General features: G+C 30.3%; 1 pseudogene; it reads right to left on the bottom strand.

Moving 5' to 3' along the window:
• Nucleotides 1–2,253: 2,253 nt before the first annotated feature.
• Nucleotides 2,254–14,108, bottom strand: part of LOC136980963 (uncharacterized) — a 40,953-nt pseudogene continuing 29,098 nt past the window's right edge.

Below are 14,108 nucleotides of genomic sequence, written 5' to 3'. Positions count from 1 at the left end.
AAACCTTACTACTGAATATCAAAGATCTAAAACTAATTTTCTCAAACAAAATTTAGTTTAAAGTGACCCCACTGATAACTCACTTAACACTAAGGAAAAGCATGTGCTAACTAGTGTATAATTATTAAAATTTATCGTCAGCATCAAAATACATGTAACATTATTTACAAACTAATGAATTACTTTTTAATTTATAAAGAAAGAAAAAAAAGCAATATTTTGTTGCAGTTTTAAATGTTTCAGAATGATAGCTATTTATAAAGTAAATTTTTTACAACCACGCTATGGAGATGCACATTACAAGTGTTATTTTTTTACACATCGGTCATTTTGATTAGTAAAAAAAATTTTTATATGTAATTTTGAACTGTTATTAAGTATTTGAAATCTTATTGTGCAGAAAATAAAATTTACAGTTAAATTTTAATGGTTTCAATGTGATGAAATGCCAAAAATGTTTTATATAAATTGTAAAATCAATTTTCTTTCACAAACAATATCACAATAGTAGGTTTTTGTATCGCTTCAGTACTACACTTAAAACATTAACAAGGTAATGATACCCATGAATATATACATAATCCTAATTTAATAGCTTCCACAATTATAACTTGGTTTTCACATATGTAAGCATATTCATGAAAATGGATGTATATAGTGAAAAAAAATTGTTTACATTGACCAGCTCTACCAATAAAACCACTAAATACTTAAGTCTACGTCAGGATTGAAATGTTCTATTATTATTACTACTCAATAGTAATAGAACACAAATTCATACATAATACATCAAACTATACACCAGCAACTTAAATTGCGAGATATTTAATGAAACATAAAATTTCATCCCATTGTATACTCATAGATTAAGAACTGGATTATTAAGAACAAAAAAGTATTCATTTTTCGTATCCTAAATTCATATATTTTGTTATAAAACAAGCATTTAACATTATGTTCTGTATCACTTCTAAACCTGTTGGTATTGCCTGTTTAATTAAAAGATCAATAATGATTTTATTAGGATAAGAAAAATGAACAACTCTTTCTAAATAACAATTTCCTAAAATTTTATATAAGCTTACCTTATTTACTTACCACCTTTCACATCTGAGGTAGCCAAAACACAAAATTATTATTTCATAATTCATTCAAAGTAACTTTCATAAATGTCACACTTAAGAGAAAAAAAATATTCTAAAGTATAAAATTTTAAATAAATAAATTGAGAAAAAAAAATTAAATGGAAAATGATTGTGATTCAGATAATTTAAAATAGCTTATAGATTTCTAAATTGATGCTAAAACTATGGCTACTTTTTGTAATCCAGTTTTTGTAATCCTATCTTCTTGCCACCATCCTATATTACGAGGAATCTCCTAATAAAGTTTGAAGTCTTGGAAATGTAACTTCAAAGATCCTCAACTTGATCCTCACAATGTTTTACTACAAATTAAGAATTTAAGTATCAACTTTAAGCAAATCAATAGATGGTTTTGTTTAAACAGAATGTAAATATAAACAATTGATTAGTAAATGGATAAGCTAATCTCAAATTTCTATGAATTAATTTAAAACTGGTTTTAATAGTCAAAATATTAAGCTCTCAACCATAGGATAAGGGAACTAATCAATTAAATTTCATCCCCATATATGTTAAATTCTTAAAGAATTTACTATTAAGACGTTTGAAAATTATGTAACAGTGAAGATTAGTTACTTAAAATTTAGCCCTCTTAAATACAATATTAAGATTTAAAAATGTGTAAAACTGTAATGTCCAATTACTGGTGAGAGCAAATATGTTTAAAATGAATGTATATGGGCAAAAAAATGGTTATTGAAACTCATACCCTCTGTCCCACGGCGCATCCATGCTTTCTCCCAATCCCTCGATCCAGAGTATCTCCTGAGAATCCTCTTGTGTGCAAATCCCACATGAAAAAAGTCATTTATTTCAAGTCCTACTCCTTTGTGTATTCCCATTTCTTTTCCCTGACTTCTCCTATTGCAAAGTAGGAATGAAAGCTGTTGTGATCCATCCAATACTGCCCATATATATTCCAGGTAGTGACTCCCCTTTGTGTGTTTATCAACTAACACTTCCGAATGTGGCAAGTGTGTAATGTTCCACTTATGATTAGTTCTGTTCCGTTAATCCTCGATTTAAGTGTTTATATCCTTCCTATCCATCCTTATTTCATGCACATCCATGTATCCATTTCCCTACTGATCCAGGGCAGATCCAATCCTCCAATATATAATCCTTTATTCCTCACTGTATAGCCATGCGAGGTGGCAATCCAGGGAGTTTCCATACATAGTCTAAAGACAGGTACAAGTATAAGTATTAGAACATGAAATAACACTAATACAAAAAATTTTAACATATAAAAATACGACAGATGTTTCAAAGATATTTTGCAATTCTTTAGCTTACGAACAATTATACTCATTTAAGGTGTCAAAAAACTACATTATACATGTTACCTAATTTTAATTTTTTACAACCTACTAATAAATAGAAATTAGTAGGTGCATTCCTTCCTTACATCACATTAAATTCAAGCAAATAAAATTTTAAATCATGACTACAATAGTTATGGTAAATATCAATTATTCATACACATATGCTTATGATTTTAATGCATTACAATTCACAATGATATGAAATTAAATGACACCAAATGCTTCATGCTTAAAGATTTCAAGATTCATTTTAAGTCCTAAAACCTGTTCACACTATCACCTCCACGATTCCAGTATGAGTCCGGCTTTCCTCTCCACAATTTCAACTTGAAGGAGAACGCGAACGAGATCCAGATCTTGAGCGAAGAGCAGGAGAATAAGTAGGTGAGCCTCGAGTTCGTCTAGGAGAATAACTTCTACTTCTGGATCTGGAACGACCATTATAATCTTCTCTTACTCTGACATAGGATACCTCACCCTAAAAAATGTCACAGTTGTGAGACTTCTAATTAAATTGAATAGTAATAAATTTTAAAATATATGTATCCCTTCAAATGGCACAATAAAGGGCTATCAAGTCCCAAAATTGCTTCCTATTCAGGATATTTATCTTGTCTTCAAAATGGCATTGACAACAAGTATGTTGAAATCAATGTGGCTGAAGACTAATACGATCATTTATAAAACATAACTATATTTAAAAAAAACTCACTTCATGAGATCTGAATCTTGAATCATCTAACTTCTTAACTGCGTATTTCATATCTTCATATCTCTGGAATTCTACGACACCTGTACCATCTTTATAAACATCAGCATAACAAACATCACCAGCTTCTCTCATATGATCTTTTAAATCTTGCCAACTACCAGTTGGTGGCAAACCTAAAAAAAGTGAAAATTAATCAGGCCAAAAGTTGATAATACATCAAGTTGATGATCAAGTAAGTAAAATAATTTTACCTGAAACTAATACTCTGTATTGTGATCTTCTAGCAGGTGGTCCTCTACCTCTTCCCCTTGAACCCATTCCCCTACCTGGTGCATTTCCTCTGGGAAATTCTACTCTTAATTTATAACCATCATAGTCATAACCATCTCTTGCATGGACAGCATCTTCAGCATCTCTGAAACATAACATTTACATTACATGACTTCATAAGCAAGGACACAAATATGAATAGTTCTCAAAAAGAAATTTAAAGTTGTGTATGAATATACAGTAGGGCCAGGCCATATGTGACCAACACTTCTAAGACCTCTCCTAGAGGGAATACGCATTAGATAGAAAACTTTTAATTATTTCCTATATTAACATTCCCAACACACATTTTTACTTTCCCAATATTAGTGTAAGTGAGAATGTGAGTGTACGAGGCACAATTTTGTTCACTCACTTTGAAGATTAACTCCTGTGCCTTTGTTGAAAATTTCTGAATTTTGCAGCAAGGTTTGTGCATTAGGATATTAATGGTATTAAATTTTGGCAATTGACAGTTAAGAGGGTGTAGAGGGGGTCCACAAGTGGGTTCAAAACTTAATGAATTTTATTTACTTGTTATTAGCATTCACAATTTTTTTAAATAAAACTCATCTCTACCCTCAAAATTAAGCCTTTTGCCATTTTATAATAATTAATAATATAAAATGTTTAATAAAATATGATAGATGGCATCACACAATTTTAAATTCTTTTGCCAGGAAAAGTTGTGCAACTCGTTGCTGTTTTTTTTTTAAACTTAACATGCTGTTACTTATTGAATAAGGCAAACACTATGATATAATGTATCATAACTAAAAAATTTTCAGAAGCAACTTTTTCTCATTAAACATAAAATTTCCATTTTTTTCCTCTAAAATAGGCATTTTTAAGGCTTTTCTTTGACTTATCAGACCACCAGTATTACTACCTTGGCATTATTGAGCCATGTTTGCAAAGCAATTACCATAAATGAAACAAAAAGCTGCACTGATATCACATGAACTTCACACATTACAAGCAAGAACTCTGGATAATGACTAATATAAGTTCATGTTTAGAGCAAAACATAATAGTCACAATAGCACATTTCCAAAATGAGAACAGGCAAGATATGGTGCAGACTTAACATGATATTAAGAATATCAAGAAAAGTAATTATTGTTGAGCTGCAATTTTAAAAATTGCATATCTATAAATTCCACCTGTCTCTTTCCTTAATCTTGAGAATGGAGTAAGATAGATGAAAGTCAGGACCAGATATAGAAAGTTTAGGAGCAGAAGGCCCTGTAAATGGTTAATTCAAGTCATTTGAATTCGAAAATTCTCTCTAAGTGTTACATGATTGACCAGCATCACCCCATTGCAACAGAAAAAGTATGATGTATAGTGCCAAGATGTTACTAAAATTGAGGGCATTGTGACAATTGTCACAAATAATTGCTTGTTAACAGGATCAATTATGTTTCTAATTAGTAAAATTTGACAGACGTCTCCCTTGGCAAAAGATTTCCTATGGGGAAACTGGCCCCTATTTAGTTGTTACAAACATGAAGAAAACCCAGAAAACACTGGCCAGCCTGTTGGCATGGCACAAAACCACCAACTAACTACTAGTGTTTAGTGGTATCCACTATGCTACTGGTGGCTTGTGCTGATATAGGAACATGAAATTTGTTGGTGTATGTGTAGACTAGGTTTTCTGGTTTTCTTAATTAGCAATTGCATGAATTTTGTTAAATATGGTGCCAAGTTTCTTAGAACATTATTTTTAAAGTAATTTGATTACTTTGTGTTTCAAGAAAGTCCATATACATTTAAATATCAAAAAATTAAAATTCTTTCCAGTAGCCAATTTTATAAAATAATCATTTTAAAGTAAAAATAAAATTGAATCAAGTAAAAATTATGCAAATTTTCCCATTAGATTAGATATAATCTAGAAATGCTCTATCTGAAGAAATGTTAAAAACGAAAGAAAAATTTTTTTAAATGCAATTCAATTAATGTATCCCTTCATTGGCACAATGAGAGGTTAAAAAATCCAAACATTGCTTCCTAATTCAGGAATTAATCTTGTCTTCAGTTTGGCATCGATAACTAATAAATAGTTATCAACGTGGCAGAAGACAGTTTAAATGTAAAAAAATTCTACAAAATGAAAAAAAAACCTGATATGAAAATTGAATTCATTATGGAAACAAGACTTTTTACAATTAATGAACTTAATTTATCCATTATCCACGTAAAACATAATACTTTACATTCAACAAACACTCATCTGCTCGAAACAATTTGAGAATTTTGAAAATAATGTTACACATGTCATCTACCTTGTTATTTCCCAGACATTTGATTATCCATCAAATATATTGCAGACCATATTGTGTGAATATTTTGATATTGATCTGGTCTTTCATTCTTGGCTAAACAATTATTTAGATTGTCTAAGATAACCCTAACATACTTTGAATTCCTAGAATTTTCACCAATCTGCAAGATACCTCAAGAGCCTATTTTAAGTACATTATTCTTTTCAGCATGCATATCTAACCTTTCCAATACAATAATATTGAAAGTGATAGCCTAAGCAAATGATATCAAATTATTAAATTAAGACACTTCAGTTTTACAATCCAATTTAACATATCAGTATTTTCCAAAGCTAATTTAAATATCAACGTTAAAAAAATAGTAGTAATGTGCTATTCACTTATATTAAATGAGGAAAGATATGGATTATGTATAAGAATAGATACATTAAGATAAGATATGTTGGTATATATATATATTGATCTGGAATTATTATTTGACAGCAAACTGATGTTTATACATCACGTTGAAATGATAACTAAATCCCTTGCAATTTGCAGTGGAATATTATGGCAATTCTGTAAAATCATCTCTACTGCCTTCCAATATGGTCAATAACAGCTCCATCACTAAAGTTACTAAGGAGATCCATGAAGTATATTTTCTGTTAAATAAATTTATCAACTTTCCATACACTTCTAATCCAGATGTAGCTAGTATCAGACTAGGATTACCTAAAGGAAAAAATAAAATATTTTGACTATATATTCTAGTCCAGTGGAACATATCTTGCGCATTATGATTTTTCACAATATAAAAGATCTTGTAAATGTATTTTATATAATTAACCAGTAAAATAGTATGATTTTTAACTTTTTATTTTATTTGTAAATTTCTGAATTTTTTACATTATACTATATTTTAAGTACACATTATTTTCACTATATATTAATATAAATATATTAAATTTTAACATGATTGATTTTACAATTTTATATTATTTGATATCATTTATTTGTCCTTTTATATAAAAGTAATTTTAATGCTTAACTACATTTTACAAGTCACATCTATATATGTTAATTTTGATTTTTTTCTTGGCTGTTTTATTGTACATTGTGGGTAGTTGTTAGTGAGAATCAACAGTCATGAGACTTTTCCAACTTACTGTAAAATAAAATAAAAAATACAATAAATTTATTTAAATTAAATGAATTAAACAAACATCTCATATCTAAGGGCTGATTTGCTTGCACCTGCTTCTTTTTCCACCTTAAACATGATTTCTAAACCTCAATATAAAACACAATTTCAGTTCAAATAGATCAAATTAAGGTTGTTCAATGTGCATATTTTTACATGCATCTTTAAAAACACAATTATTATGCATTTATAATAATTTTTACTACATGTTTTGCAGATCTGACCAGTTTTATGACTAAATAAATACTTTTGTGCAACACCCTGGAGCAATGCCAGAGAACCCCTATGCTTCAGCACCATGGGACCAAAGGGTCGACACTGTGTTTGCGATAATTAGTTCGTCAGGACTGACACAATGGTCTTTTAGGTAGACAGAAACCTAGATGACTGTTTATTTCATCTCTTTAGTGTGAACGGTTGTGTTTGTAGGCGTTCGGATTCAGGATGGAAACGCCCGAGAGACGACTGAAAGAAGTGTACACTACTATGAATTTAACAATTAACAATACTCGTTTATCAATTGATTTACAGATGCTTAGCTGGTGCTAAACGACTGAAGGATACTTGCCACAACAAATTTTCAATGTTGATGAGACAGGTTTATTTTGGAAGAAAATGCCAAATCAATCATACATATTGAAGGAAGAGAAATCTATGCCAGGATATAGGGCTGCAAAAGATAGGCTTACATTAATGATTGGGGGAAACTGTTCAGGAGATTACAAAATTAAACCACTTTTAGTTTATCGCATTGAAAATCCAAGAGCTCTAAAAAATATTCCTAAAGATTTATTGCCTGTTGTCTGAAAATCAAACAGCAAGGCTTGGGTTACTTTGGCAGTTTTTGAAGAATGGTTTCTCAAAAATTTTATACCAGAGTTGAAAAAATATTGCAAGGAGATCAACATTCCTTTTAAGATATTACTCTTGCTTGATAATGCTCCAGGTCACCCACAACACTTAAATGATTCACACCCAAACATCAAAGTTTACTTGCCGCCTAATTCAACATTCTTGTTGCAGCCCATGGATCAAGGCATTATAGCTTCTCTAAAAAAATATTTGCGTCATACATTTAAGCAAGCTATTAAGGCATTAGATGAGAAGAACTGCATAACACTAGAAGAATTTTGGAAAAAATATAATATTTATGAAGTTATGGAAGAAACTGTGCCCATTTTATTTTACAAATAAAAGTGGTGATAATAATTATGTAAAAGAAAATGAAGAGGTCATCAATAATATTTTAGATCTAGGTAACCAGTTGAATTTGGAAGTGAAAACAGAAGACATTCATCAACTACTTGAAAGTCTTTCACAGGAGTTGGCAAATGAAGAGTTGCTCGAACTAACAGACCAAAGAGGAGGACCGATTGATAATGGAACTGAAGAAGAGGATCCTAAGACATTTACTGTCAAACAACTGACAGAAGGTTTCAGTTTAATAGAAAAGCGCTTGTGTGTTTCCAAACACAAGACTCAAATGAAAACAGATTTTCCAAAGTTTCAACGACTGTACATGATGCCCTTGCATGCTATAAAGTAATACTGGATGAAAAGAAAAGAGCTACTACTCAAACTTCTATTACACAGTTTTTTTTTTATAAGAACACTAATGAAACTTAAATATAATGTTGTAGTATTACATATACATAAAAATACAGTAAACTCTACTGTGCTTTTAAATTTATGTTGTTTTAAATTTAAAGTTGTTTATTTTATAAATTTATATACGAACATATGTACATTTGTATTGTTTTAAATGAGTAATTTTAATAATGTACAGGTACACGTGATTGATTTGAATTTATACTTCCCTTTAACAATCTTAATTCAACATTATTCAAGTAGCCTAAACATTACATAATTGTAAAAACAATGTTTTATTTGAGTTTTTGCACCAAACATCATCTTTTCAAGTTACAAACTTTTCGACTTGCGAATGACCGCTACGAACAGATTAAGTTCGTAAGTAGAGGACTTACTGTATATCAAATTCAAGATAACTATTTAAGAAAATATACAAATTTACTTGTAGTAGTCTAGTTTTTTCTTTATATAAAATCAGCTAATCCAAACAATCTGATACAATTAGTTTCAATTCACCAAAGCATATACATGCTAAGTGCAGAAACTTCTATAGGAAAAAGGTTGTGTAGTTAATAGCAGCTCCATGTAGTAGCAGTGATATAGGTAAGTCCACAATAAACAATTGATGGAGTGGAGTGAATTGCATACATTTTGGAAGATACTAAGTAATGCAACAGTGACACTAATTCTGATGACAAAGTCCTTAGGAGTTTCAAAGAGAGTCTTGTACAAGGCCACCTTAGCATTGAAATAACAATTCATTTCTTCAGACATTGAGGTTGCAAAAAACACCCACTACTGACTTTGCAGTTCCAATTTGACCAGACATTCTATGGAATGTTTGTGTGTTCTTCCGCACCTTAAAACTTCGTCCATCTTTTTTGAAACATCTTGTATATGCAACTTTGCTATAAAACAACTTCTCGCACAATCCCTGGGCAGGATAAATCAACACACTAAAAATCTTTTGTGTGTCCCAGTACAAACAGCTTTAGATAAAATCGAACGTTTTCGACCAAAAACTTGGTATTCATCACGCTATTGATTTTATACTGGCCAATAGCCAGTATAAAATCAATACTGGGACACAAAAAAGGTTTTTAGTGTGTTCAACCTTGTTATTAAAAAAGGAAAAACAACCACCACATCAATCTTTTACCAAATATAATTTTAAAGTTTTGTATGAAAAACTGATATTATAATTATTCCTTTTCCCAACAATTTTCTTTATTTCATAGCATTGCAATAACTTTTTATTGAATTTATTGTTAATCAAATTTATGAAATTCCAGTATCATTCATAAACTGAATAATTATGGACTTTCCCTAAGTTAGCTTTGGGGATTTGTTTATACAACAGTCACTGTATTATGCAACTTCAATTAATATGGAAGCTTCTATGCTTAGCATGCACATACTATGTACTTTTGAGTGCACTTTACACACTATGTTTAGTAAGAAATTTATAGTACTAACTTTAGTAAATAAAATTTACAATGCTGATTTCCTTTTCATAAGCTAAGCTGAGAGCACACTTTAAATAACCATTTCTTTTGAGTTTGTGCAGCTTAAATAAAGTGGCGAAATGCCACATTTGAGGTAAAATATCTTAAAAATTTATTAATAATTTTTCTACTTTTCTTTTTGTTCAAGTACATTCTTACACAGACTATAGCCGTTCACAAAGTTAATACAACAGGAAAAAATAAAGGAAGAAAAGAAAAACAAGTAAAACGGTGAAGCTATTTTTGGGATGAGATTGTCTCAGAGAGTGCGAGCAATGCATGCACAAATCGCACCTGTCTGTAGAAACAGTCTCAGCATCTCCTATTTTCTTTTGACCCAGTTCTCGGTCCCGACTACCTACAAGTCTGGTTTATTTTATGTGCGCATGATTTGTGCACCAAATACTATGTGCCAAATTGCAACTCCTGACATGTACTCCTTCATACCTCTAAGGTGTGCAGCCATTGACAGCAGTGCAATTTTAGAGACGAGACGCAGTCTGGTCAAAAACATTCAGTATTTAAATGTTAGTATAGTACACACGATAATAGGGGATCTTACTAAACAACAATATATCAATTTCTGACCTAACTATTTTACATGTTAGTATCATGCCTAATTTATTGGATTCTACATGTTCAATGTGACAATAAACTTGCCAAATCTTTACCCTGATACATATAGATGTTCCCCTTCCATTTTCATGCATGTATTCCAGGTCTTTGTTGGAATAAGATGATGTCAATACATCATGACTATTTTCAAAAACTTCCTCATAATGATAAAAATTAAACATGGCACATATTAATATAAAGTTGTAATTACATTAATTTAAATGGCATTACCTGAAGAAATATTGAAATAAAACTTTTTTATTTTGTTTTTTGACATATATTTAATAAAAATTTCATAAAAAAATTGGTTTGACTCAATTGAAATCCCATATTTAATATTTCATAAAGGTATGATTTTCACATTTTGTTCACTTTGAAAGTGGTGCAAGTCCATTTGAGGTCATCAAAAGTATAGATTTCTTTTAACTAATACTTTTAAGTTTATAATGTGATCATTTTTAATCAATTTACTATTGAAATAACATAAAATGAGCATATTAACATATACCAATATTTTTCAAACCATTCAAATACAAACCCTTAAATATCTCCATATAATATAAAATGGACTTACACCACTTTCAAAGAAAACAGCTCATATATATACAGTATATATATATATATTTCCGGCATCATTTGATTCAAGAATGTTATCCCACAATGTTTTACTCACAATAGAGGGTGCTAAATTGAAACAAATTTTCATGTACTAAAATAAAAGCATGTCAAATTTAATATTTAAACCCTTTAATTGCAACTAACCAGTTTTTATTGTAATTTTTGACTACTTTTCATCTACAGCTTTATGAAATACTGTACTTTATTGGTGACATTTCCTCTTAAAGCCCGACAACACTGGTAAAAATTAGCAGATTATCTCATGTTGCCATATGTATGATAATTTCATAAACATGCTTTACTCAAAAAACAACTAATTTGCAACCACTGTTTTTTTACATATCACCTTTCCATTGATATTTTGTGTCATTTTTGCACTAGAGGGCTACTAAATTTTCGGATGTTTTTAGATTGGCTACTACCATATATTTTTTATTATAAAAAGTGCAGCTTTGGCATACTTTTCAAGACTGCTATGCTTTTAGACCTACTGATAAAATATTCATATTGATGTGAAAAGAAAATTTGTGCAAATAAACATTCTGTTGAAATGCGATTATGCTTCTATTTGTACAAAATGTATTAATGTAGTACTTATAGAGTAGTTTCCATCTAGTTTTTCCAAATTTTTGCAACCAAGGTTTATGCATATAAAATAAGTACAGTATATAAGAAGAATGCATTACATATTTGTTAATAATAATTTCTTAATTTTCAGTATGCTGAAATTGTATGAAAAAAAAAACATACATTTTAGCTTATGCCCATTCAGAGGTTTGCTTTGCATCATATATTGTAAGGGAGAGTCAAAAACTTCATTGTAAAAAGGGGTCTAAAAATTTTTTGTTGTAAGAAGGAATTGCAGATAAAAAGTTTACGAAATTCTGACATAGGGTGAACCTGGTTAATATTTGTACGTATAAAGGGCATAAGTATAAAGGATCAAGATGATGTACAATAATTTTAAGTGAAATACAATAATTTCAAGGGGCAGATACAATGATTTTCTCCAAGTTTGGCAACCTGCATTGTGTTGAGATAGGAGAGATCCTGTCTGGACAAGTGAGAAAAGTCAGAACCCTTTTCCGTAAAAAACAATACATTGTAAGTGACAAAAATTTATAGGTCAATACATCATGTAATTTTACCAAAAGAAAATAAGAATACTGAAATTTGATCTAACAATTTTTAATATAAACTAAAAAAAATCTGTCTGCATATCACATTAGCAGTTATGTAAATTATATTTACCACATGGACTATCTATGAGATTTACTCCATGCCTTTTTTTTTGTTTTTTGTAAGCATTCTTGTTTCCACATGGTGGTAATTATTTACCCTGGCTGGTAACTGTTTGTTTAAAAAAGACAGACATTTGAAAAAAAAATTTTTTGGCACCGACTCATATGAAAAGTGCTATTTAAAAAAATCACAGGATTACTTACTAATTCTCTACCATTCAAACTGCCCTGCTTAAGCTTGTTGTCATTGTGGAGTATTGTGGATGAAAGACATGTACTGCACAAAATGTGTCACATGACTGTGTTACATCAACATTCAGTCAAGCAGTTCATTTCTTTTCTGTATGTGAAGAGTCCTGGACCACAGTCTGATAACATTTGCATTAGTTATGTTTCTGGTAATATCAAAATTCTATAACAAAACCCACCAAGTTTCAATTTGACAATGACAAATTTATTTTTCAGGATCAACTCCACATAAAATATAACAAATACAATAAATAATTATAAATTTAGAAAACAAATTTCTATGTTCTATATAACTAATCATTTTATTTTAAAACAAAGTTACTTAACAACAAGCAACTATTTTATTATGGCATAGTCACAAAGCCAGGCTGAAACTTTTAATCTTATTTTTAATTTATTTAATTTATTAGAGGTGGAGAACATATTTTATACCCAATTTGCATCGAGCATTTCAATCTGGATTGTGACCAAGGTTGGCGACTATGCCGTGGTGCAACCTCTCTCGACTGAAACGAGGTTCAATCACAATCGACTCAAGAGAGTTCTTGAAACTAGACAGTCATAAGAGATCCCACAATCCCACGCGTGCGAGAAAATACAAAATGGCTGCGGAACACATGTCAGGCTATCACAGAGAAATAAAAAAAGATATTTGGAGAGACAATGACATCTGTCTATTATTAGATAGATGGCAAGAAAAAGTATTTATTTCTAACCAAAACTTCTATTTTGTTTGTTGGTGTTTGTGACTTACCGCGTAGTTATGTCAGTTTTATCATTGCATGTAATAGCCAGTTTCTTCTCAAGGAGACTGCCTGTGCAAACAGCTTGACATTTGACTGGCGACAGTTACAATTGAGATCGAAGCGAGTCGTGGATTGTGTGCAAACGTAGTATTAGTGTCTTGCCCCTGTACATCATACAAGGTCTGTTCAAAAAAATAACTGAACTTTATATTTTTTATTTTTATTTTTCAAGTTATAGATTATTAGTTCCTTGTCCCCTTCAAAGTACAGTAGGTGATCGGTTAACGAACATAATCTGTTCCAAGATTTTGTTCGTTAACCGATTATCGATTTACCATAGGTTTTTATGGGAATTTGATTAATTCGTTCTGAAGACTCCAAAAAACAAAAAAATATATACTTTCTAACTACATTTATTTATATGCAATAATAAAAATACATATATACAAAGTCTGGTTGCAAAGTTCTTACCAGGTCTTTTTTCCTTAAAATTTTATCGAAACCTTCGTTATAAATTTAATGTATTTTGTTTTCTAAGAAAATCTGTTAAAATTTTGTTTTAGGGGGCGTGATTCCTCT

The sequence above is a fragment of the Centruroides vittatus genome, unplaced genomic scaffold (assembly GCF_030686945.1).
Source record: "Centruroides vittatus isolate TY-2023 unplaced genomic scaffold, ASM3068694v2 contig_738, whole genome shotgun sequence".
Taxonomy (NCBI): domain Eukaryota; kingdom Metazoa; phylum Arthropoda; class Arachnida; order Scorpiones; family Buthidae; genus Centruroides; species Centruroides vittatus.
The sequence above is the reverse complement of the archived record's forward strand: the minus strand, read 5'-3'. Positions and strand labels throughout refer to the sequence as shown.